The 27218-nt window shown below is 40.7% G+C and overlaps 1 pseudogene; it reads left to right on the top strand.

Moving 5' to 3' along the window:
- The first annotated feature begins 2475 nt into the window (after positions 1-2475).
- On the top strand, positions 2476-3110 carry LOC132224804 (ubiquitin carboxyl-terminal hydrolase isozyme L1-like; annotated as a pseudogene).
- Positions 3111-27218: the final 24108 nt, after the last annotated feature.

Raw genomic sequence — 27218 nt, 5'->3', positions numbered from 1 at the left:
CAGTCCAAGATTCTAATGACAAGCCTGATATTCAAATCTAAAGCACAGACCTTATGGGAGAGCCTAGAGTCAGAAGCCAGGCTGAAACAGGATTGGAAGAGGGACATGTTGTGAAGCAAGTCGCCAGCATTTACAATAAACAGTGCTGGGTTACACTTGAACCATTGTTATTGATTATGAGGTGCATAACTCTGAACAAATCATTCCTCCAACTGAACACCTTTCACCCTTTCACTGGCTTCCTTTCATTCTCATCTCCTCTCTCTCTCTCTCTCTCTCTCTCTCTCTCTCTCTCTCTCTCTCTCTCATATGAACAATTGTCTGACCTCACTGGGCTAGTGCAGTTCCCACACATACTAATGTCTTTCAATTCTCCAAATCTTTTCAGTGCTCTATCCCCTGCCTGTTGCTTCCTTTTGTCTGTCTCCTTTTCTGCTCTAAGATCTCTCTTTTGTGAATCTTTCCCTGACTCTCTCTATGGAATGAATGTTCTTTTCTGTGAGCCTATGGAATTCTTTCCCCTCCTCCAATGGGTTTGGTGGAAGGATTTTTCTCTGTCTCTCTTCCCTCACAGACACCTTAAAGGCAGCCTGACCCCAGGACCCTGAACTCTGTCAGTATTCTCTGAAGCATTCACTGAGCCCAGAGAGACCACTCAAGAGACACCTGCTGAAATACAATATATGCATGAAATAAAGCATAGGTGAGATGAGTTGAGATGAGACTAAAGCACATCAGATTATACCAGACCAGGTAAAGTTGTGATCTTTCTGGAAGGTTAGGAGAACAGAAAATAAGGCCCTCAGCCTCCTTAGGTTGGTGTGTGCCAGCTCAAAAATGTTATCTCTGCTTATTGCCCTATCTGTGAGAGTAACTCAGCCAACATTGTGATCCCTTCCACATCAAGACTGAAATCCCAAGTGGGCCTCAGGTTAGCTTGATAATCTGAAAATATGCATGAAGTCCAGGAATAAATTTTAAAAAGGCTTTACCATAGCTGGAGGAGTTGTCACAATGTTCATATACTTGAGTGCCTACATTTTACTCATAGATTCAGATTCTTTGGACTCTTAGTTTAGACCGGTTCTAAAAAGCTAACAATACTTACTATGGAGTCATTGTTGGCTCTTTACCCTCTCCTCCCCTAAATATAGATTACCTCTAATATTCTTTTCTTGACACTCTTCTTCTCTCTCTTTATACTCTTTCTCTCCCTCTTCTTTAAAAAATGAGGTTGAGGTTTGTCATTTTTAAAAAATATATTTTTTATTGATTTCAGAGAGGAAAGAGAGGAAGAGAATGATAGAAACATCAATGAGGGGAGAGAAACATTGATTGGCTGCCTCCTGCATGCCCCACACTGGGGATCGAGCCCACAACTCAGACTCTCAGCCACTGAGCCACATTGGCCAGGCCATTCATTGCATTTTACTCAGGAAAATCCCTTTGCCTTCTAAGGTAAGTTAATTGAGGTGTGGAAATGTGCTTTATTCCTCCCTGTATCTCTTCAGAGCAGCTATTGGCACCGTTTTGGCTCTGTTGATTCTCCCCTGGCTCCTGGTGAGCCTACCTAAGGAAACTCCAAGTGAAAAATGACTCAAAATGAGCTTTTTCTAAACATTCAAAATTATTTTGTATTAGTTTCAGGAGTACAGCACCGTAGTTAGACAATCACATACTTTACAAAAGTGTTCCCCCTGATATGTCCAGTACCCACCTGGCACCATACATAGTTATAATAATATCAATGACTACTATTTTACTTTACATACCTGTGTTGTACTTTACATCCCTGTGACTACTTTGTAACCACAAATTTGTACTTCTTAATTCTTTCACATCTTTCACCCAGTCCCTTGACTCCCCACTCTTCTGGCAACTGTCAGTCTGCTCTTATCCATGAGTCAGTTTCAATTTTTTTGTTTGTTTATTTTGTTCTTTATATTCCACATATAAGTGAAATCATATGGTATTTGTCTTTCTCTGACTAAGTTATTTCACTTTCATGCTGTCCTAAATGGCCAGATTTACTTCTTTTTTATGTCCAAGTAATATTCCATACATCCAAGGATTGTTACTTAATCATAGAAATGAAATACTTTGTTAACTCTCAGTTTCAACAAGATATTTTATTATGTAGGAAGTTGCTGTTAAGATAGCCAAGACATGGAAACAATCCAAGTGCCCATTAATAAACAAGTGGATAAAAAAGTTGTGATACATATATACAATGGAATATTACTTGGACATAAAAAAGAATGAAACCTTACTATTTGCAACAGCATGGATGAACCTTGATGGTATTATGCTAAGTGAAATAAAGATGTGGAGAAAAGAGAGCCCTCATGCACTGTTGGTGGAAATGCAGTTAAGTGTAGCCACTATGGAAAGCAATATGGAGATACCTCAAAACATTAAAAAATTGGGCTGTTTTCCCTCTTCACCAGGTAGTAATCTCACCTGTGGTTCCAGAACATGCAGCTCAAACCCATGGAAATTAACCCTGAGATGCTGACTAAGTCCTGGCCTGGCTGAAGGTCGCCAAACAGTGGTCCTTTATGGAATTGCTGGGACTGAAGGAGGAGGCTTGGAGCTTGGAAATAGCACCAGCCTGCTTGCTGCTGCTGCTGTTTCCAATCACTGACCAGCTTGAGAACTTCGGGGAGAAACATATGGAAGAACTGAAGGGACAAGAAGTAAGTCCTAAAGTGTACTTTATGTAGTGGACCATTGAGAACTCCTGTGGTACCATCCAACTTATACACACAGTAGCCACTAATTAAGACAAACTGGACTTTGTTTTTATGCCAATCACTATTTTCTTCAGGCCATTCAGGCAACCCATGACTCCGTGGCGCAGGGATGCCAGTGTCAGGTAGATGACAAAGTGAAATTTCATTCTATTCTGTTTAACAACATTGATGGCCACCTTTATGAACTTGATGGACGGATGCCTTTTCTGGTGAACCATAGTACCAGTGAAAAGAACCATAGCATCAGTGAAGTGAACTTGCTGCTGCAGGATGCCGCCAAGGTCTGCAGAGAATTTACTAAGCATGAGCAAGGGAGAAGTCAGCTTTTCTGTGGTGGCCTTATGCAAGGCCACTTAGTGCCCTGTGGGAAGGGACTAAGCTCTTTCTCCCTCTTCCCTTCACCATCAAAATACATCCCTACCAACATAGTCTTAAAATGCTTTGGTACTCATAGAAAACAGCTGTTCTCCTTTGGTTCTGTAGCTATACTCCCCCTTAACCACACCCAAGCACTAGCAGAGCTCAGCTGTTGATTGAGCAGTTTGGTGTTAGCTTCAGATGGTAAAGCATTTTCCCCATTGTATGCATCATACCTCAATAGCTAATGCTTTAAATGGCTACTTTGGTTTGTAAGTTAAGGCCTTGGATGTGGTTTAAATTGTTTGTCATTATAAATATAAAACTTTTCTGCTGATAAAAGAAGTTAAACATGTCTTACGATCCAGTTATTCCACTTCTGAAAATATATCCAATGAAACCCAAAACACTAATTCGAAAGAATATATGCACCCTTATTTTTATTCCAGTGTTATATACAATAAGAGGCCTGGTGCACAAAATTCATGCATGGGTGGGGTCCCTAGGCATGGCTGGTGATCAGGGCCGATCGGGGCCAGGCTGATAAGGGCTGGGCTGGAAAGGAGGTGACTGTCGCCAGTCCAGGTGTGAAAGGAATGGATGCCGGGTGCCGCCGTCGCCATCATCGGCACCCCACCACTGTGGGGTTCCTCACTCCCCTCCCTGCCTCCTTCCCTTGCTGCTGCACTGAACACCATGGTGGGCGGGCAGCAGGCCAATTGGGGCCTGCCAGCCAGGGGGAGGGACGGGGTACAGGAGGTTGGCTGCTGGCTCCGAGGAGGGAGCCGGCCCTCGGCCCCGCTGGGAAAGAGGTCAAGTCCACCTCCACCCACCCCCAATTCCCTCTCTCAGCCCGGTGCTGGGGAGAGGGCCTGTGGGAGGTTGACTAGTCAGGGGGAGGGACCACGGGAGGTTGGCCAGCTGGGGGAGGTTGGCTGTGGGAGCGCACTAACCATGAGGGGGCAGCTCCTGCATTGAGCCTTTGCCCCCTGGTGGTCAGTGTGCATCACAGTGACCGGTCATTCCTGTTGTTCCGGTTGCTTAGGCTTTTATACATATAGATAGCCAAGATTTGGAAGCAGCCCAAGTGCCCATCTGTAAATGAATAACCAATGGACACAGACACAAGGGGGGTAGGGCATGAGCTGGGGGGGGCGGGCAATGGAGGGGTAAGGACACATATGTAATACCTTAATCAATAAAGAAAAAAAATGCTATGGTACATTTTCACAGTGGAATACTATTCAGCTACAAAAAAGAAGGAAATCTCACCCTTTTGCCACAGCATGAATGGACCTGGAGAGTATTATGCTAAGTGAAATAAGCCAGTCAGACAAAGACAAGTACCATGTGATTTCACTTATACAGTATGTGGAATCTAATGAACAGCATAAAGAAACACAATAGAAACAGACTCATAGAAACAGAGGACAGGCTGACAGCTATTAGAGGGAAAGGGAGTTAGGGGCCTGGATGAAAAAGATGAAGGCATCAAGCAAAAAACAAACAAACCAACAACAAAAGTCATAGACACAGATAACAGTATGGTGATTACCAGAGGGAAAGGGGGTGTGGGAGGAGGTAGAAGAGGTATATAGGGATAAATGCTGACAGACAGAAGGAGACTTGACTTGGGGTGGTGAACACACAATATAGTATACAGATGATGTATTATCGAATTGTACACCTGAAACCTATATAATTTTATTAACTGATGTCACCCCAATAAATTCAATAAAAATGATAACAATGTGAAAATATTGTAAATTAGTGAAAATTATATTTAACATATCAATTTTGCATGCAAGTTGTATCTGCTCTAAAGATATTCTGGATGAATTTGGTCTCTAAGTCCTTGTGGAAAAGATTCACACTTAACAAACCAGAAACCATGGGAGATTTCTTGGGTGAACCAGGAGGCATTCTGAATAGGTCATTTGGGGGCCTGTTTGAGGGGGGAAAAATCCTTACCAAGTACCCATCAGTGATTCACAGAATGAAGTGATAATATGTAGCACATTTTTCCAGAGTTATTTTAGAATACATTGTTAATAAAGTTGGTAAATCTATTGAATACATAATCTTTTTAAAACTCATGTTATATTTTAAATTTTATTTTTGAGAATTGTTTCTTTTCTATCAGGAATACTTAACTATTTTTATAGTGTTAGACAATGGGAAATAAAATATCTAATCTAATAAAAGAGAAACATGCAAATTGACTGCACTTCTGCTATGCCCTAAGCCACGCCAACCAGCCAATCAGAGCGACTATATGCAAATTAACCCAATCAAGATGGCGCCATCAGCCATGGAGCTAGAGCAAGCAGGAGCCTTGGTTGCCCCGGCAATGGAGGAAGCCAAGCTTCCCACCTGCCCTTGCCGGCTGTGGCCTCTGCTCAAGGCAAAAAAGTTTCAATTATAGAAGATAAATAAACCCCACATACCTGCTTCCAGCCAGCCTCCAATGGGAGCTTGGGTGGCTGGGGGCTGTGGCCAGCCTGAAAACAGCCATCAGTCCCTCACCCAGGATGGCCACACCCTCATGGGTTGAGGGTCCCCACTGGGGGCCTTAGCCAGCCTGAAAACAGCCATCATACACTCATCCAGACTGGCCAGGCACCCCAGTGGGACCCCCCACCCTGAAGTGGGTGTGGCCAGCTTGAAAACAGCCCTCAGCCCCTCACCCAGGCTGGCCAGGCACTCCAGTGGGGACCTCCACAATGAAGGGGCTGTGGCCAGTCTGCAAACAGACATCAGCCCCTCACTCAGGCTTGCCAGGCACCCCAGGGGGGACCCCCACCCTTAAGGGGCTGTGGCCAGCCTGCAAACAGCGATCAGCCACTCACCCAGGCTGGCCAGGCAGCCCAGTAGGATCCCCCCTCCCTGAATGGGGTGTGACCAGCCTGAAAACAGCCTTCAGCCCCTCACCCAGGCTGGCCAGGCACCCCAGCGGGACCCCCACCCATGCACCAGGCCTTTATCCTATATAATAAAAGGGTAATATGCAAATTGACCCTAACAGCTGAACGACTGGGAATGACTGGTCACTATGACACACACTGACCACCAGGGGGTAGACGCTCAATGCAGGAGCTGCCCCGTGGTGGTCAGTGCGCTCCCACAGGGGGAGCTCTGCTCAGCCACAAGCCAGGCTGACAGCTGCCAGTACAGCGGGGGGTGGTGGGAGCCTCTCCCACCTCCTCAGCAGTGCTAAGGATGTCCGACTGCAATTTAGGTCTGCTCCCTGCTGGCAAGTGGACAACCCCCTAGGGCTCCCGGGCTGCCAGAGGGATGTCTGACTGCAAGCTTAGGCCCAATTCCCCGGGGAGCAGGCCTAAGCCAGCAGGTTTGATCCCCCAAGGGGTCCCAAACTGCAAGAGGGCACAGACTGGGCTGAGGGACCCCCCTCCCCGAGTGCACAAATTTTTGCACACTGGGCCTCTAGTAAATATAATAAAATATAGTTCTATAAATACATTTCCCTTCACACACTTCTTATGACAGTATCAGTTAGATCAATCAAATATTAATGGAATTGTTCTTGTGTGAAAAATGAACATTTAACTTTGGGCTTTTTTTACATGACTCATGGATATTTGTTGCCAGTGGTTTTTGTTTATTTGTCAATACTCACATAAGGATATTTTTCTATAATGTTTAAAAATATGTTTTTATTGATTTTACAGCAAGGAAGGGAGAGGGAGAGAGAGATAAAAACATCACCGATGACAGAGAATCAGTGATCGGCTGCCTTCTGCAAGCCCCCTACTGGGGATCGAGCTTGCAACCCAGGCATGTGCCCTGACCAGGAATTGAATCATGGCCTCCTGGTTCATGGGTTGATGCTCAACCAGTGAGCCACACTGACTAGGCCATTTTTCCATTGGTGTTTTTTTATGAAAGGGAGGAGGAGAGAGAAAGAAAAAGAGGAACATCGATGTGTGAGAGACACATTGATTGGTTGCCTCCCAAAAGGAGCCTTGACCTGGGGGGCTGGGATGGAGGCTGCAATCGAGGTACATGCCCTTGACTGGAATCAAACCGGCAACCCTTCAGTCCAAGGGCCAATGCTCTAACCACTGAAAAAAACTGGCTAAGGCCAGGAGATCATTCCTATTGCTCAGCATTAACTCACTGGTAGTCCCAGGAAGCAGTCCCTTTGTTATTTCAGACATTTCTCAAGGAAAACAGATTAGAATCTTCATATATTTTCTCTCACAGCGTCCTTAGGCTAGCCCTGAGGTGGATAGGGCAGCAATTGTCCTATTTTTTTCACATGATGCATCTGAGGTTCAGAGAGATAAAATAATTTGGCCAAGACAAGACAGTAACTGGTGAAAGTCAAATTTGAAACTGGTTCTGATTTCCATATTTTCCTTGACAGTATTGCATGCTATCGACCCATTTCCTGATATGATGTGTTTCATTCTTGGTCTCAGTTACAAAATAGAGCGACAAATAAAATGAAATCAATGGAATTAGAACCTCTGTTAAGATAACTCATGTTGATTACATTTATAAACTGTCCAGATGCCCTCTTCCTACAACTTTTAGTTCAAAATTTAAAATTGGACATTTTCTTTCTAGGCCTTAATCTTAGAGGTGTAGTCATTTTTTTTCTGGCTCTTAAGACTTTATCAATATCCAGAAAAATTATCAAAGCTCTGTAAATTCTATGGATCTACTTTTAATCTCATGTCACACTGGCAGCTGGCTGAGCCTTGGAGAGCTCTGGAATCCCAGAGCTGATCAGCAGACCAGACTTGCACAAGTTCCTCTGTGTTTCATGGGGGCAGGGTGGGAAACCTAGCCATGTGAGATATAGAAGCCCTGGGGGAGCAGGACAGCTGTCTTTGTAGCAACTTCATCCTGTCCAGAGCTTCCAACCCAGCTCCTGTCCCATATCTGAGAAGTATGGCTGAGCAGAGTCATGGAAAACTCCAGAGGAAGATAAAGAGGGGAAGCATTTGCTCCTGGGACACTGGGTGATATGAAAGCGAGAAGGTAGTGCTCATTCCATGAATCATGGACTGCAAGAAATTGTGGTCCCAGTTCCGTGCTGAGTGAGAAGATATTTTCTAGCCATGTAGGCATTGCATAAGTCAGTGCCCTCTCCTTGACAATATCTATACATGGAAAGAAGAATCAATAATTTCTAGTCCCTTGGGGATACTTGCTAAGTAATCCATCAAATAGCCAAAAGGGTAATGCAATTTGGTGGGTGTGATGGCGAAGTACAGTTGCCTGAGTCATTTGCATCATGTAATGAAGAGTTGATCAGCACCAAACGACCAAAATAATTGACTGAAGAAGCCTGATTTGTTGTGGTGTGACTTTAACTTTTTCTTAATTGACTTTAGAGAGAGAGAAAGGGAGAGGGAGAGAGGTTGAGAAACAGCCATGAGAGAGAAACATCTATTGGCTGCCTCCTTCATGTCCCCTACTTGGGATCAAGCCCGCAACCTGGGCATGTGCCTTGACTGGGAATTGAACCAGCGACCTCTTGGGGCACAAGACAATGCTCAATCAACTGAATCACACCGGCCAGGCTGTGGTGTGACTTTAGGGGTAGAAGCAGTAACAAGGTTCTAGAAATATGAGGAAGACATATTCTAACACAACCCCAGAAAGACTTTCTTAATAATAGGGCTACAGACATGGTACAGATTGACTCCATGAGAGAAGAGGAACCTACCATGTCTTGGGTAGTGCTCATAGAGGGTGAACCCCTCTGATAAGAACTATTCATAGGAGATTCCTATTTCAAGTGGGAGGCTGAGCTATGTTCCATTTCCTCAAGTGCCCTAAAGTTACTATGATTATTAAGCCATACAAGCTTATCCTGTATCCCAGTGATGGCCCAATAAAAGACCATTATGAGGGTTCCAAGATATGAACTTGTCCTACAAATACAAATGTGTTCTCTGTAAATAAGGTCCAAGTTTTTCCTTGACAAGAATAAAGTATTTAAAGTATTGTACATTTTTTGAGGGGAGGGACCATATCTGAATCATTTACTTTGTGTAATATAGTCTACTGGACACTTAAAGGTGATACAAAGATGAGCGACGTACAGCCTCCACCCAAAAGTCACTAAGGCCTATGGAGGGAGGTAGTTAGCACACCCTATAAAATGTTTATAAATAGCACAATTCCAAGGCCAACTATGAAAAGTGCCACAGGAGAACTTTAAAAAGTTCTGGGAGCATAGAAAATGGAGGGTACTTCCAACAAGAAGGTCCTGGGAAGGCATCCTATGACCTCAATGGATGGGAGGAATTTTGAAAAATGACAGGGGAAAGCTTTAAAAGAATAGAGAGCAGTATTAGCAAAGGTTTTAAGGCAGGAAACCAAGGCACAGTAATGCTAAGTTGGGACCAGGCAGCCTGGATTTGAATCCCAGCTTGACCACCTAGTAGCAAAATTTTTTTAACAAGCTGCTTATCCTCTATGTGTCACAGCATGTCATTTGTAAAATTGGGATAATAGTATCCTATCTGATAAAGAGGGAATATGCTAATTGACCCTCATGCTGTCACAAAAGATGGTGGTGCCCACAGCCAATAAGGAGGGAATATGCTAATTGACTGCCCCACCCTCAAAGGTGGCAGTGCCCACAACCAATAAGTAGGGAATATGCTAATTGACTACCCCGCCCTCAAAGATGGCGGCACCCACAGCCAATAAGGAGGCATGGGGATGTCGCCTCCCACCCCCGAGGGCTCCCGGACTGTGAGAGGGGGCAGGCTGGGCTGAGGGACCCCTCTCCAGTGCATGAATTTTTATGCACCAGGCCTCTACTCTTCTTTATAAGATTGTTACAACAATCTAAAATAGTGCCTGAGACTAGAAACACTCTCAATGTGCCTGCTGTTATTTTTGTTACACATACAGTAGTCAAAACCCATGTTTAGAGGGACCTAGAGAGTATTATGTTAGACAGAATAAGCCATTCAGAGAAAGATAAGTATCACATGATCTCACTCATATGTAAAATCTAATGAAATAAACCAATGAACAAATTGATCCAGAGACATGGAAGCATGGCAGACTGATGAATCTCCGAGGGAAGGTGGGGGGTTGGGAAGAGATTAACCAAAGAACTTATATGCATACTAGAGGCCCAGTGCACAAATTCGTGCATGGGTGGGGTCTGGCAGGCCTGGCCCCAATCAGGGTGGATCAGGGCCTTGCCGGCTGCAGGGAGGGGCCGCGTGTGATTGGCCAGTGGGCCCCACCCCCGATTAGGGTGGAGGGGCCAATTGGGGGCGGGGATGGCCATGGGGAGGGGTCACAGGAGGTTGGCCAGCTGGCCCCACCCTCCAATCAGACTGGTTCGCTGGCCGCAGTGGGCAATATAGTGACCAGTCATTCTGGTCATTATGGCATTCCGGTCGCTGGATTTTTATATATATAGATATGCATAGCTCACTGACACAGACAATAGTGTGGTGAAGCCCTGGGCAGGGGATGAGGGGGTTGTCGGAGATAGGGTAGAGGGGGTCAATGGGAATAAAGGGGGGACATCTGTAATATTTTCAACAATAAAAATACTTTTTAAAAAATGTGTGTTTTTGCTCTTATACATTCTGAGTTTACAAATATGCTGGGGTTTTTTTAAATTACTTACAGCTTAATGAGGCAGACAAAAATTGGAGCCATTTTCCTAATTAAAACTTTTGGGAAAATATGTTATCCCCAATTTCCCAATTTACTAATAAATAGGCTATGCACCAAAAGCATATTTGTAAAGTTCGAGTTTGGAGCTGTGAAGGCTTTTGTCCATGGAAGCACTGTATTCAATCACCACTGCATGAGTCCATCAAAAGCTATGTAAACCACAATGTAGCAAATAAATGTCCAGGCCTAAGGGGAGTTCTAGAATAGAAACAGGAAATTCCTCTCATGGAGTGGAAGGAAAAGGAGATTTCTACCCAAAGATGGTAATGGGACAAGACACTTCAATTCAACTACTGTTTCCTAAGGAGTCCACTGTGCCTGGCACTGTGTTGGCACTAGAGAGGGATTTCAGAGATGAACTTGTCTGGAATTGTCTTTATGTTACAATCGACTAGGTCATCTCCCTCCTTTCCCTTTCCTAGTATTCCTAGCTGCACTAAGCCTTTCACTTCTTCAGGCTTGCTCCCAACTCCTTATAGTTAAAAAACAAACAGGGGGCAGTTAAAGTGCAAGTCAGTGTTAGAAGGCAAGTAATCAAATTGAACAAATTCATCTTGAAAGTGGAGCTAATAAGTAGGCAGCTCAACTCAATCTTTCAACTGCTACCTAAATGTTCCTCTTACTCTGTTGTCCTGCCAAGCCTACATGCTCTGCAAGAACATCAAGTCATTTCCACTAAAATTTTCATAATAGCTGAATGGGACTCTAGCTAGGGCACAGGGACAAAGCTGTGGTGAGAAGACATGAAGACGGTTATTTGTAAGTCAGACTCAATTTATCCTGATTCATCATTGTATCCTCATCTTTTCTCTTGCAAATATAAATGAGTGAGGGAGGAAAATAGTCTGAAATTCACATACATAAAAAGTCCCCATGGAGATATGAAACGTGCCTGGCCTTGATCTCATTGACCCAACCTAGGCTGCTAGGCTTAGCAGTTGACCCAACATCATTCAAGATCTGGAAAAATGGAATTGGTGACAAGCTTATAACCCCAGGTCTGTGACATGTTGCTCCCCACTCCTCCTCTCAATGGTCTCAGAGGAAAAAAGTCTTCCAGAGGTGATGAAAAGTTTGACATGACCAAGAAAACTTCTGTTGAAATGAATTTATTATAATTAAAGTGCTGAAATTAAAAGCTAGTCTCCAGGGTATCTGATTTCAATATAAGCAAGTCTCTGGTTATTGTCATATATCAACACCATGTAATAGAGAGAAGGAGAAAGATTATTTTGCAAAAGCTAATGCAGACAAGCAGCAAATTCCCTTTTAGCTAAATTTATTAAAAACCTCTCAAGAGAACAAATCAGAATTGATCATGGAACAATTGATAAATGATGACTAAGTGTGGCTCAACATTGATTTGTCTTGCGTAGCAACAGACTAGTTGTTCCAAAGAATTACAAATAACTCCCAAAGCCACCCTCTTCAGCATATGTGAGTGCAACCCTAACCTCAATTTTTTGTTTTGTTTAACTTCTACAATGGATTTTTTTTCTGGAGAAATTTTTGTTCTTAGAATAGGGGGAAGGTGCTACATAGTGAATGGTCAATGTGCTTCCAAATTTAACTGGTAACTTTTAAAAAGGAATTTTATGTTGACTTTTAAAATGTAGAAAATTAATGAAGGCAAATGAATCCTCAAATTCATTAGGTTAAATCATTTTTTGTTTTCCAGTTTGCTAAGATAGAATCTAATGCATAGAAATAAATAAGATAGTATCAGTTCCTACTTTCTCTACTAAGTTAGTGCCCATCTAAAACCCAGGTCAAGTATCACCTCTTCTGTAAAGCTTTTTTTAATCCACGGTGTCATAGTCTGGTCCTTCTCTCTTTTGTATTCCCATAGGCACTTTTGTTCATACATAGTGTTTGCTGCTTACCTATTTGCACTCTAAGCATTTATTTGTACCTCTGTCCCCTCCCTAGCACCTGGCAGCACACTCTACACAGTGCACATGCAGTAAGTGTTCGTTGAATGCTGAATGAGTGAGGCAGACTTTTGGAATGTTAGGTTTGTCCTCTAGATTTGAAGGTACAATATATCACAAGATAACTTCAGCTATGAAGAGGAAGGGATTATCTTAGTACCCTAGTGTCACTTCAGTATTTTTATTTATGAAATAGAATTCTTTGCCAAGTTTTGTTTTTCTATAATTCTCTTTTTCTCCCTCTTTGTCCTGTGAGAGAAGTTTCCAGTGATAACTCCACTTAAAATTCAGAGCTGTCAGTGTTTGCCTACTCCCCTCTGCTTTGCCAAAGACTGCATCTGGGAAAGGCAAGGCCAAAACCATTTTTATCCCAGACTGTCTTCACTTCACTCTGTGATCATCATCTGTATTGAAAGAAGAAAGCAAAGACTTTCCTGTGATTATTATCTTACCCATGTCCCTTGCCCTTTCTGGGCCTCAGTTTCCTCATCTGTTACATGAGGCCTCACTAGATGATTTCAAAGGTCCTTCTCAGGGATAATGCCCTCTGAAGATAACCAACATTTTCCTGTTGGTTTATAGATGTTATATAATGTTTTTACAATATGTTATCTCCCTTTATGAAATAATATCTGTGAGCTACATGTTATCATCCCTATTTTTCCAATTTAACTAAGATCAAGGTGGGTGGATGAATGACTAGACCAGTTCTGCAACTCCTATGAACTCAAATCCCTAGCTCTAGCCTGTTGTTATAAGGTCTTCCACATAGACAAAGCTTGGCAAAGCACCCCTCTGTGGTATGCACTTAAAATAGTGATATGTCCATTACCACACATGTTATTAGGACTGCCACAGTGGAAAGCAGGGCAAATAGCAGAATAAAGAGTCCAGACGAATTAATGGGAGAATGCACCTAGTCACTGGGTGGTCTTTAGGAGGAGGTAGCACTGCATCTCATTCTCTCAGAACTCCAGGGTCAATGAAAAGAAAGTCAAATCATGGAATAAACTTTAACACTAACATCCTCAGTTCAGCTCATAGAGGCAGAAACTATTTTTTACAGAATTGGGTTCAATCAGTATGACTTCTGAAGACATCTTGATTTCATAGATTTTATTAATGCCACCTATCCTCAAAGTGGATTACTCTAAACTTAACCAATGCCATCTTTGAGAAAGCAACCAGGTTATATATTCCATTGGCTACTACGAATTTTTTATTTGGAAGAGCTCTTAAGGATCATTTAGTCTAACACCCTTATTTTACACACATGGAAACTGGGGTATAGAAAGGTGAAATAACTTGCCCAAGGTCTCATGGAAATTTAGCAGAGGAGTGAAAGGAGAACATAGGTCTCCCAACTCCCACTCCTAATTTCTGTCATTGTACCTTGTACAATAGAGAACAATAAAAAGAAAGATGCATCTATGTTCCTGTTAGAAGCACAAAAAGGTGCTAAAACCAAAATGACTCAAATTATAGCTATTAATCAGTTAAAATAATACAAAATACCACTACTAACCACCCCTATGACCCCCTCTTCCCTACCTCCACCCCACCACACCCACACATACATACACCATGCTTATAATGAAAAATTCAGATCTGTTAGTGATGGAAACCAGCCCTAGGTCTGGAATAGCCTTTCTCAGGGAATATATATATATATATATATATATATATATATATATATATATATATATATATACTTTGGCAGGAGTTCAATCAGTGCAGCTCAAATACCCACACCCACACAAAATCCTGGCAATATATCAGTCTCTTGTCAAATGTGGACATTTTCTGGGAACTTGGGAATGATGGTTATGGCAAACTGTGGCCCTGAAGACTCACAGGCCAATCTAGGTGAATTTGATTAAGTAAATGGGTGTAGTTACTACTACACTGTAGTAGAATAAGATTTAACATTCTATCATTTTATCATTTTTCATGAAAGTTGATAAAGTATAAAAATGACCTCATTAGGAAAATTATTCCATTTTTCCTATATTTTCAAAAGCTGAAGTTTAGACATAGAGGAAAAGTTGGTTTGTTTCCTATATTTTGTGATTTCCACATACTTGTGAGCATAGTATTGGCTTTCTTGGCTTATAATTTTGAATACTCTAAAAGGACTATTTCCAAAGGTAGGTAAACGTTATGATATGGGATCATTGTTGTGTGAGATGATAATTTTTACTACAGAAGCAGGACCTCAAGCAGTAGTTGTGCTGCTGAGAGTAGAATCACTGGAGTTCTTAACTCAGGCGTATGGATGCCTGAGGGGCCCACTGAATCCTAATCCTTTATCCAAATGTTCAAGTTTTACCTCCTATCACTCTCCCCAACACACACTCTAACAGCTCTAGTTATACTGGCCACTCCCCTTTCACTTAATGGCACTGTCTTCAGGTACTTTCATGCCTCTGTACCTTTGCTTGTGTTGGTGCCTCTGACTACAGTGCCCTCTACCCCTCTTACCTCTTGTTCACCCTTCAAGGTCTTGATCAAATACCATCTTCTCTGTGTAACTAACTGACCTCTCCATTTTAATAGCTTTTCCTCCCAACTCTTTCTGAAAATCTCTATGTCGTCATATTAATTTATTTGTTTGCTTAAAGTCTCCTTCCCTCTATGGAGAGAGCTAATTAATTAATTTAATTTATCCCTGTATCTCAAGTACTCAATACATACTTTGGAATGAATAAGCTCATGCAAGATAAAGTTTCCCAATGAGTTTAACCACTGTAATACTAGATAGCTAACTGCTTGCCTATCCTTCCTTACCTGTGTGTGTGTTTGGGGTGTGTGTGTGTGTGTGTGTGTGTGTGTGTATGTGTGTGTGTGTACTGTTATTCTACTGTTGTTTGTTGTTCAAGTTTTGAAACTACCACCTTTGCTCTCCACCTTTCTCTGGCTCTCATTGAGGTGGCGGGGAAGGTGATCTGGTGGACCTGGTCTGAAGGAAGCAGATTATCAGCAGTGCCCCATCTTCTAGGGTTAACATAATCTGAAGAGAAACTGACCTTCACATCTGCTGTTCAGAGAGTCAGAGCACCAACTTGTAGTTCTCAAGATCTCAAGTTTATATCACCGTCATACTTTGGAATGATGAGTTTTTATCCCCTTATCTCTGCATGCTGCCAGATATGTTTCTTTTTCTCTCTTACAGACACTGCTGACAATTTCGTCTGTATATCTCACCACATCTCTGTGACTAGAGGAAATGTGAAAGTTTATCATAAAATTTTCTCCAGTGATTCTGCCTAACTTCTTGGACCTTCTATAACATGGTCACTGTTAACAGAAAATGGAAGCTAAGTTTTATACAAAATTCATATGTAAAATATTATCTTATTATAGCAGCACTCATTATATTTTAGTAGAGGTTAAATCTCAGAGGGCCTTCTGTGATTTCTCATGGTTTACAGTGGACACCAGTTCTTCTTTACTTAAGTACAAAAACATTTTTAAAAATGTAATTTTGAAAGTCTTTTTTATTATTTTGTTACATCATATAAGGAGTACTTACCTTGTGCCAGACATTGTTCTATGTTCTGTGGCTACAGTGGCAGACAAGACAGATCATAGTACCTGTTGTTATGAAACCTACAGCCAGGTGTGTATATACTGCGAGGCAGCTATGAAGGTGGAGTGAGGATGGCAATGAGAAGATGCACAAATGCAACTATACAGGAAAATACATAAAATAATTGCAATTTGTCAATAGGTGCATTAAATTAGTGATAAAACCTAGATCTTCCAGACAGCACACTTAAAGTCATACAAGAGTTACTTCCTATAGGTGCCTACCAAACCATCATTGAGTGGATGGAGGGAAGAAGAAATGAAGAAAGGAATAGGGAAAGCCACTTGGAATTTTAATTGTGGTTGAATAAGTTTCAGATATTTCTTGATGGTCCTTCTCAGGGAAGGACAATATTATTTCTAGACTTCCCTGGTGTCCTCTACTTTCCCATCTCCATCACCAGGAGAACTGCCTGAAAAGTTGCTTAGCCACTGACTCTCAATGATCCTTTTCAAGGCTTCCCTTGTTACATAGCCCCTTGCTAGAGGCCCCTGTTTCTCTGCCATCATTTCCTCTCAGTTCCTCAGTCAAGTGTTTTGTTTTTAAAAATTGAGATATAATCGACATATAACATTGGGTAAGTTTGAGGTGTACAATGTGTTGGTTTGACATACTTATATATTGCAATATGATTATTACAGTAATGTTAGCACCTTTATCACAACACACAATTATCTTTCTTTTTTATGTTGAGAATAATTTTTATCTAGTCTCTTAGCAACTTTGAAGTTTATAATATAATATAATATTGATGAGAGTAATCACTATGTTGTGCATTAGAGCTCCAGAATTTATTTATCTACTAGTTATAAGTTTGTACCCTTAAATAACACCTCCCCCCTGCCCTTGGTAATCCCATTCTACACTGTTTTAACAAGTTCTTTTTAAAATATATATATATTTATTGATTTCAGAGAGGAAGGGAGAAAGACAGAGAGATAGAAACATCGATGAGAGACAAACATCATCAATTGGCTGCCTCCTGTACGTCACCTACTGGGGATGGAGCACGTAATTGGGGAATTGAACAGTGAACTCTTGGTTCATAGGTGGACGCTCAACTCATGAGCCACTGAAGCTGGGCATTTTAACAAGTTCTGTTTTCTTACATTCCACATATAAGTGATATCACACAGTAGCCCAGATTTGGAAACATCCCAATTGTCCATCAATGGATGAATAAAGAAGGTGTGGTATATATACACAATGGAATATTATCTAGCCATAAGAAAGAAGGAAATCCTGCCATTTGCAACAACATGGATAAACTCTCAGAACGGTATGGTAAGTGAGATAACTCAGTCAAGCCTTAAGTGGTGAGAGCATGTTTTAATTTTGTTTTTAGCTTTTTAAATGTTTGATTTGGTGACTTGTTATTAGATGAGTCATGCCGTACACTTGAATACATTGTTGTCCCTATGAAGAATTATGATGCAGGACATAAAGGGGAGATAGTGTGCTTGGTGAAATGAGCTTTAAAGTGAAAGTTTGGATACCAATTTTCAAGTCCTGGTATAGCCATCAACTAACTCTGTGACCAAGGAAAGACCATAGTACTTCTAAGCTTTGTTATTTCCATGAAGGCAATGGGGGTAGTGGTGAAAAGTTAGGGTAGGTAAGTACCAAGAAGAAGAGCTACTCATGTGGAAGTGATCTCTGGGGTGTGCTCTGCCTGGGACCTTACCCAGGAGAAGATTTGTGGCTAGCTATGTTCTTACCTGTGCAGCAAAGGAAGCATGTGTTTTTCTTCTTCCTGCTTCTGTATAATAAATTGCCAGACTAAAATGGAGCTATTCAATAAATATTTCTTTTTATTACTGCAACTACCAGATACCCAGGGCTTGGTTCTATAATTTATGACGGTGTGTGCTCTATCACTCTTTGCTAAGGTTTTCAAGACACAAAAAGTTTTGGCAGACTCTCTTAGCTTGGATTCGAAAGCCAAATCCCATTTCTTCTATCTCTGTAGTGTCTCCAAAATTCATCGTTTCCTCTTCTCCAATCTCAGTGCCTCTTCTCATGCTCACACCTTTATCATTTCATATTTAGACCATTGCATAAGTTTCCTAACTACTCTTCTTATGGGACTCTTTCTACAGCATAACTCTGATCCTAGAAACCTTGTATGATGCCCAATTTCCTACAGAATGAAGTCTAAATTCTTCTATATTTCATTCCCAACTATTTTTGTAAATTATCTTCCCTATTCAACTTCCTTAACTCTTTTTTAAAAGTATAAATATTTCAGGTATATATAAAAATATTGAGAAATACATAGAATATATCAATGTGCCCAATATTTGGCTTTTTGAGAGCCTAAGACTTTAACATTTATTTCAGATCTTTTTTTAAGACACAAAATGTTGAAGATCCAGTTGAAGCACTGGAAATTCCCCCCACACTACAATTCTTTTCTTTCTCAAGAGTTAACCACTATATTATTTTTAAACTATATATAATATTCTATTGTAGGCTTTTAAACTTTATGTAAATGTCAAGACACTCTAGCCTTCACAATGTGCTTTCTTCACTCAGTGTTGAGTTCTGGCGATTTTTCATGTTGATACATGTAGCCTATAAGTCATTTATTTTTATTGTTCTTTAGTATTCTGTTTTAAGAATGTGCCTTAATGTATTTGTCTATTCCCTGTTTCTTATGTCCATTTTTTTTGCTATTACAGAAAAGGTTGCAATGAAAATTCATGTATGTCTCCTTGTGTACCATGAGAAAGTGTTTTTTTTAGGATATATCTTTCTTACGTCTGGAATTGCTATGTGTTTATTTTCAGCTTTACCAGACATCTTCATACTGCTCTTCTAGATTGTACATTTTATCCTCTTACCAGTTGTTTATGAGTTCCTATTCTTCCACTTCCTTGAAATGTTTAGTAGTATAAGACTTTTAAATATGTGTCAAGTATACAAGTGTGGAATGATGTTTTATTATGGTTTTACTTTGCATTTCTCTGATTATTAGTAAAGTTGAGAATATTCTCCTAAGTTCAGCCATTAAGCTTCTACTATTATTGTCTGTTAATACTTGTTGCACATACTTAGCTGTTAATCTTTTTCTTATTGATATGAGTTCTTTATTAATTCTACATATTAATATTTACAAGTTTTATGCATTATACATATCTTATTCCAGTTTGTGGTTTTTCATTCTGTTAATGGTGTCTTCTGTTGAGCAGATATTTTACATTTTAATATGGTAAAAATTATCATTCTTTTTCTTTATGGTTTGTGTTTTTGTGACTTGATTAAGAATCTCTTCCTTAATTTAAAGGCACAATGATATTTCCCTATATTTTCTCATAAAAGTTTAACATTCGCTTTTCATATTTAGTACTCTAAATACAAATCCACTTGGATTTGTTTCTGTACTTGGTTTGAGGTAGGGATATATACATTTATATTTGTTTTTATGTGGATAACCAGTTTTCACAGTATTATTTATTGAATAGTTTTTCTTTTATTCACTGATTTGTAGTGCTATCTCTGTTGTATATCAAGTTTCCATACGTGTGTGGATCTGTCTCTGAGCTCATTATACAGTTCCATTGATGTCTTTGTCTATGCCTGTGTAATATCACATTGTCATGTAGCTTTATAATAAGACTTTAAATTTAGTGGGAAAATCTCCTACCTTGTTTCTTTCTTCAATATTTTATTGTTTATTTTTGGCCCTTTGCTCTTCTGTATGAATTTTTAAACTTAGATCCTCAAGTTCCATGCGAAAAAACAGTGAAGACTGACTGAGAGCACATTGAATATATAGAATAACCTGAAGAATTGACATTTTAGGATATTGAGCTTTTGCATTCATGGCATAATGTATCTTCACATTACTTAGGTTATTTTTATGGCTTCTTATACAAAATTACAGAATTTTATTTATAAATATCTTGCATACCATCTTATAGATTTATATCTTATAATTTATGTTGCTATTGTAAGTGGTATATTTTAAAATTATATTTTCTAATTGTGTGTTGCCATCATTTACTTTCTAACCCATTGTAATCAGGCTCTTACCTTATTATTCTGCTAACATTACTCTCACTTATAGCTCCCAACTAAAAAAGGTCAAATGAACACATTCCAGGCCTTAATTTTTATGGCATTTAATATTAATAACCACTTCCATATTCTTGAAACAACTTTTTCCTCCTTTGTGTTATAAAACCATGTTTATGGTTGTTCACCAACTTGTTATCAGTCTCCTCTATAAATCTTTATACTCCTTTCTGAATATTTGTCTCCCAGGTTCAATAGATCCTAGATCATAGGAGATTTAATCATCTCCCATGGCATCTACAACTCCATGCAATAAATCTGTATAAAACCTCAGACCTCTATCCTGAGATCTAGACCCATAGATCTAATCAACCTACTGAAATCTCTGTTTTGATGTTCCTTCATCTTCACAGGTTCAATATATTCCAAACTGAATTAAATATTTCTCCCTCTCAATCTGCTCTTTTTTCTTGTGTTCCCAGTATCAGTGAATAATTCCACTAGCTACTCAGGTGCTCAGAAACTTGGAAGTCATCTGACTCCAACATCCCCTCACTTCAGCACCTGCTTCGCTGATTCCACTTTAATATGGAAGTCAGAGAGAATAGTCCAAAATAAAATATAATAACATCACTCTCCTGATTAAAATTCTTCAAATTCCCCAATAACCTGATTTTCAGGGACTTTCATGTTCTAGTCTTACTTCTGTTAACATGGCCTTCCCCAACTAGACCTTTGCCTATCTTTTCAGCCTCATTTCAGTTTATATCTGATTCTCTCATATTTCCCATCATGGTTAATGATACCTCACCTCAGTTACCTAGGTCAGGGACCCAGGATTGACCCTTTGCTGTTCAATAGACATTTATGGAGGTTTTTTTTGTAATATGCAGTATTCTAGATGAATAAGACATGATTTCTATGGCACAGAGCTTATAGCCTTGTGAATTTGTTATGGATTCTTTTAAATAGTATCACACAAGGAAAATACAAAGTGCTAATAACTATGGTTACTTTTGGGAGGTGAATCTAGAGTTGATTTTGGTCCTATGTTTCTGTGTTTTTCAAAATTTCTATACTGAGTATTTGTTACTTTAAATATGGAAAAATAAACATTATTAAAAGTGAAAACATAAAATATGATAAAAGTACATTTTATAGTTACACACCAAAACAGGTCATTTTTCAAACTGATCTCAGAAGCTTGATTTGTTGTTGTAGCCTGAGCCAGTGCCATTCATAAATTCCCAGTTTCCAGCCATGTAGCTTTTTGGTGACAGAATGGCCTACCACTTCTGAGCTTCCCTTTACTCCTCTTCAAATGGGATAGTCATGCCTACTCCTTAGGATTACTATAAAGATAACAGAATATTAGTTGAATCACCTTTGGGATAAAAGGCTGTTGAGGCAAGTGAGCAGGCAAGGGCCTTACAGCTCCCTGGCTCCAAGGAGATGGGAAAAGTGAGACCCAAGCTCACCAAGGAAATTAGACACATCTGGAATTATACACATCTTTAGATACTATGGAAAAGTAAAGGGCAATTAGAAATGCACCTTTAAAACTGTATTAGAAGCCCAGACAGGTGTGGCTCAGCAGTTGAATGTCCACCCAGGAATCAAGGGTTCACTGGTTAGATTACTGGTCAGGGCATGTGCCTGGGTTGGGGGCTTGATCCCCAGTGTGGGGTGTGCAGGAGGCAGCCAATCAATGATTCTCTCTCATCATTGATATTTCAACATCTCTCTCTCTCTTTCTCTCTCTCCCTCTCTCTTCCTCTCTGAAACCAATAAAAATATTTTTTAAAACTGTGTGGAAATATCAACCCCTGTAAAACTCATGAAAAATAAAAGTTCCAAAAAATAATATGAAAAACACTGCACTATCAGTTATATAAGAAAAAATATTTTTCTTCTAACAAGAAAATAATTAGAAGAAAAGTAGCTATTATAACTATTTTAGAAATGGGAATGAGAAAAAATTTAAGAGAAAAAAAATGAAATCATTACATAGAAAAAGCAAAGACCCCAAAAGGAAAATTAATAAATGGGAAGAGAGCAAGGAGGGAAGGAGAGGGAAAAGATGGCCTAAAAGATACTAACATTGAGAAGTAGACATGATGAAAGTTTGCAAACAGGCATGTAGAACCCTGAAGGATTGAAAATGGTTTCAGAATGTATGTTTAATATAAAAGCGAGTCAGCAAAGGCCAATTAGCTAGATTCAGTGCTTGGAAAGATATTAAGAAAGATCAAGAACCTAATGGAAAAGAGAAGGGACTGCAAGGCAGTCTGTTGAAGCATTGAGGCACAGCAGTGAAAGGGAATTGAACCCCATGTTTGGCTCCTGATGATAATGGTGGTTGAATCATTTACTTGTAATTGAGCCCAGGCATAGAAAATGCAAGCCACTGTGCAGGGCACCAGGGAGAAGGCTAAACATTGGGATAAGGTCTAGGAGTTTCAAAGTGAGTTCACATCCACTAGATCAGTAGTTTTTTTAGAGCCTCTTAACTATCCATGAAGTGGTTAGGATACTGTCTACCTCCATTTTTACAGGTAAACAAACTGAGAGCAGTAACATGACTTCTCCATGATCATGCAATGGCTACACTGGACAAAAATCTCTCTTTCAGTGTGGCAGCCCTTCCTCTTCATTCATTTATCTCAAAGCAAATTGACCCCAAGAAGAGCTGTACAGCACCCAGAACAGCACAGTACAGTGAGGAAATTTACTAGTCCCTTCATTCTACACCTATCTCACCTTTAGACACATGCACTTATGGAATTAAGGTTCCAGTGGTGATATGTGTCCCTCAGATAGAAAGCACAATGTCCCTATTATTGAAAGAGTAATAGACTGCTCTGAGCTCCCTGCCTTAGGGATAACTGTGGGCAGAGGACCACATACAACATTTGCAGATCTGAAAAGCCAGTCTGAGCAGAAGGCCTGCGGTAGGCTTCCAAGTCTCTTCTCTGTGTTTACTTAGGAGAGGGAAGTACTGATTGCGGACTTGAACCTTTCACTAATTTGTAGAGAAGGGAAAAGCCTTGTTCAGAAATGTAGGCCATAGAGGTGTCACATCTAAGGTAAATGTAAGGAGAGGGGCAGGACCAGTTTCCATCCAAAGAACGTCCAGTGTCTGAGACTATGAACAACCTAAACATATTGGACAAAGGGCTTTGGGGACAAGAAAGCAAACTCTTTTTATAATCTTAGCTTAAAAGCATTTGTGCAACAATGCTGTCTCAACAGCTCTCACCTGCCATTTTCTTTCCCAGGGAAGCAGTAGAGTAGTGTGAGAGGGAACTAAGCCAGGAGCAGAGGGCCAGAACTCTGCTGTCCAATCCCACTCCAGCCTCATAGCTTTTTGGTGACAGAATGGCCTACCACCTCTGAGCTTCCCTTTACTCCTCTTCAAATGGGATAGTCATGCCTACTCCTTAGGATTATTATAAAGATAACAGAAAATCAGTTGAATCACCTTTGGGCTAAAAGGCTGTTGAGGCAAGTGAGCAGGCAAGGGCTTTACAGCTCCCTGGCTCCAAGGAGATGGGAAAAGTGAGACCCAAGCTCACCAAGGAAATAAGAGGCATGTGCTGGACATGAATGCATGACTGTGAGTCTAGGCTGGATGTCCTGCACCTGGTGAAGCTGGCATTGTCAGAGCCCTAGGTCCCAAAGGCCTCTGAGCAGAACTGAGAGTGTATAGCCAGGGCTAGGCTGGGCATCTGGGATGCTGCCTGGACAGCTGCTTGAAAGAAATAAAGAACCTCTGCCAACATTCTTCTTTTCCCTGCCAGGGAAGGAAATGAGGGAACTGGGCTTCATTTACCTATTTTAGGTTCCAAAACTTTTCATGGTTTTTAGGCAGTAAATGAGCAGCTATTTTTTTTTTAATTGAAGTAAAGGTTTCAGGACATGGCCAAGTACACATCTTACTCCATAGCCTTGAGTCCATGTCCTTCATTGAGAGGAGAGGACATCTCAGATGTCAGCATCCTGTAGCAGACCATGGGTAAAGGCAGCTCAGCTGCAAAGCCATTATTTCCTGAGTCTGTGCCCTAAAAGGGAAATGTCACCATGTCATGCAGAGCTTTCTTCTGTGAGGTTCATATTTCCATTTGTCCCCTGGATACTATTGAATTTTGGCCCTAATTATAATAATAAGTGCATATGCACTAGTTTCCTTTATTTAAGAAATAAGGGAACAGTGGAGCAATTAAGATAATCAATTGCTTTTGACATTTCAATCACACAACTTTCTCAACTTGTATCCTGGCCTCAAAACTCGCTGTGTCCCAGAGTCCTGCTCCCAGAAAGATTCACACAGCTGTTTGTAAGCATGCATCATCTGCTCACACCTGCTCCCAGTGCTACTGCGCTTACGCTCCCTTGCCACCTCCCTTAGGTAGCAGCAACAGCACCAGAGTCCCCATGTTCCACACTTTAGAATTTATAAGACTTGTGCACCTGTTAGTGCATGTGACCTCTCAACAACCCTGGATGGGTGGGTGGCAGAGCTGGATTCTTGAGCCTCAGTTTATAGAAGAGAAAACTAGGACCTAGAAAAGTGCAATAGCACCAAGAGCACACACCTCAGAGGTGGAGGAGCTAAAGGTCAAGGCCAGGCTCTCTGCCTCCCTGCTGCATACTGCATCCTCAGGAATGTTGGGGTCTCCTGGAGATTAAAAAAACTTGTATTTTGTTATTGTTCCTGTGATCAAGGCTTACTCGGAATCAAATACTACATGGTAAAGGAATATATTGATATTTGGACGTCCATGTTCATAGTAGCATTATTCACAATGGCAGAAGATAGAAGCAACACATGTTTATTGACAGAGGAATGGACAAACAAAAACTGGTCCATTCATATAATTAAATACTATCCAGCCATACAAAGGAAGGAAATTCTGGCATATGCTACAACATGGATGAACCTTGAGGATATTGTCTTAAGTAAAACAAGCTAGTCACAAAGAACAAATACTGTGTGATCTCAATTACATGAGGTCCCTAGAGATTCAAAGTGCCAGAAACAAAAAGTAGAATGGTCAGGGACTGAGAGAAGGAGTGATGGGGTGATGGTGTTTAATGAGCATAAATTTCAGCTTAGGAAGATGAAAAGAGTTGATCAATGGTGGGGATAGTTGCACAATAATGTGAATGTAATTAATGCCACTGAACTTAAAACATACCTGAGTATTCACATCTTCTCTTTTCCACTTATTATATCACCTCTCTTTTCAAAACCTTTTGTGCTAACTCTCTTCATGGAGAAAAAAGGCCATACCTCTGAGCTCAGTCTGCAGACTTACTCACCTCTTTTTCCTTTTGTGCATGCCACACTACAGCCAATCTGACTTCTCCAGTCCCCTGCCTCAGAAGTTAAGAGCTTAGGTGCCAATGTTCTGGGAGTCAAGCTAGGCAAAGGTGGTGAATACCTCTGCTTTCAGTATTCAGGCCACATATATTTACAAAATCCACTATTTGGGGCAGTGGCTACTGTATTCAATCATCCCTGGTGTCCTCCAGTACAGAGATACTCTGTCTAATTCTCTCCAGAGCATAACCTCTCCATACCCCAGCTCCAGAGATACCTGGGCCTGCCTATTAAAGATTCTGTGATATAAATTAGCTTGGTTCTTAGCTGTCTCTACTGTCAAACTGGATTCAGTTTCTTTGAGTCTGCTAAGTCAGCTACCCCTGGTCCATCTCTCGGCTTTTACAATGTTTCTATACTCATCTCCCTTTCTATTCTTCCTTCCATTATAAGTTTATGTGTTTAAAGGAGAGAGTCAAATTAGAGGTACATGGTGATACCACCCTCATTACCCGAAGCTTGAGCTGAGTAAAAAAATGACTAATAGATACAAACCAGGAGGAAAGCATTTAAGATAGAGGAAGCAGCATTAGGAAGATATTGGAGATAGAAAAAAGTGTGGTGTGTGCAGGAAACCTAGGGCATGGAGGGCCCATGCTCTTCTTAGTCCTTTATGGTGACTTTCCTTTAAGAGTCTCAAAATTGGTCATGAGGGGCTTAGGAAGCTGGGATGATGACTGGTAGGATCAGACCAGTATTATACTCTGTAGCACATGCCTCCACTGCCATCTCAGGGGCCAGGAACCACTGGTCACTGGTGTGGCTTGAGCTCTAGGCAGAAAAATACTAACTGAACCATCAGTTTCTTGAGCAAAGGCTCAGGGAACAGCCCCAGGAACAGTTAAAAAGATGAAGCATAGGTACCAGGAGAACATCAAGCCATCCACATCGAGGAGGCAGATCCGGAGTAATGGCGATACTGTCAAATAGGCATGGCCTGGCCACAAGAAATTCAGAAACAGGGAATTTCAGAGTCTTAGGACAAATTGACCAGAATTTTCCTTAACAGTCATGGTTGAAGCTTATATATAGGGAAAAGGTTTGTGGGGAGAGAAATAACAGATTATAATTTGATATTTGTTGCCTGATATTTTAGAGAATGTAAAAAAGAACATCCCCCAAAACTAAATAACCAGATAGCTAGTAAAATATAGAGGGCTCTCTAATCTTCTAGTTGGTAAATGGAATTTAAAAAGTTTAGGAAAACGAAAGTACAGTTTATCCTGTACCAGCCAAATAAAATGCATTGAGCCTATTCTTCAGCAGATAGGAGGGCCCAGTAATCGTGTTGGCTTTGAAAGAACTCAGGCCATGGGAGAGGGCTGTGCAAGAGCATGGCATGGTTACTACTTTAGAGAAACTGGACTAAATTCTAAGATATGGCCTCAGTCCTGGACACAAAATTCAGTTATAACAACTTGGGCAGGAAGGGGGACTTGCTCTCCAAGGGCACCAGGCTTAAGGCTTGGGCATAAGGTGGGAGGGAACTGGAGTAGGAGCAAGGA

This window comes from Myotis daubentonii, chromosome X, assembly GCF_963259705.1.
Source record: "Myotis daubentonii chromosome X, mMyoDau2.1, whole genome shotgun sequence".
Classification (NCBI taxonomy): domain Eukaryota; kingdom Metazoa; phylum Chordata; class Mammalia; order Chiroptera; family Vespertilionidae; genus Myotis; species Myotis daubentonii.
The sequence above is the reverse complement of the archived record's forward strand: the minus strand, read 5'-3'. Positions and strand labels throughout refer to the sequence as shown.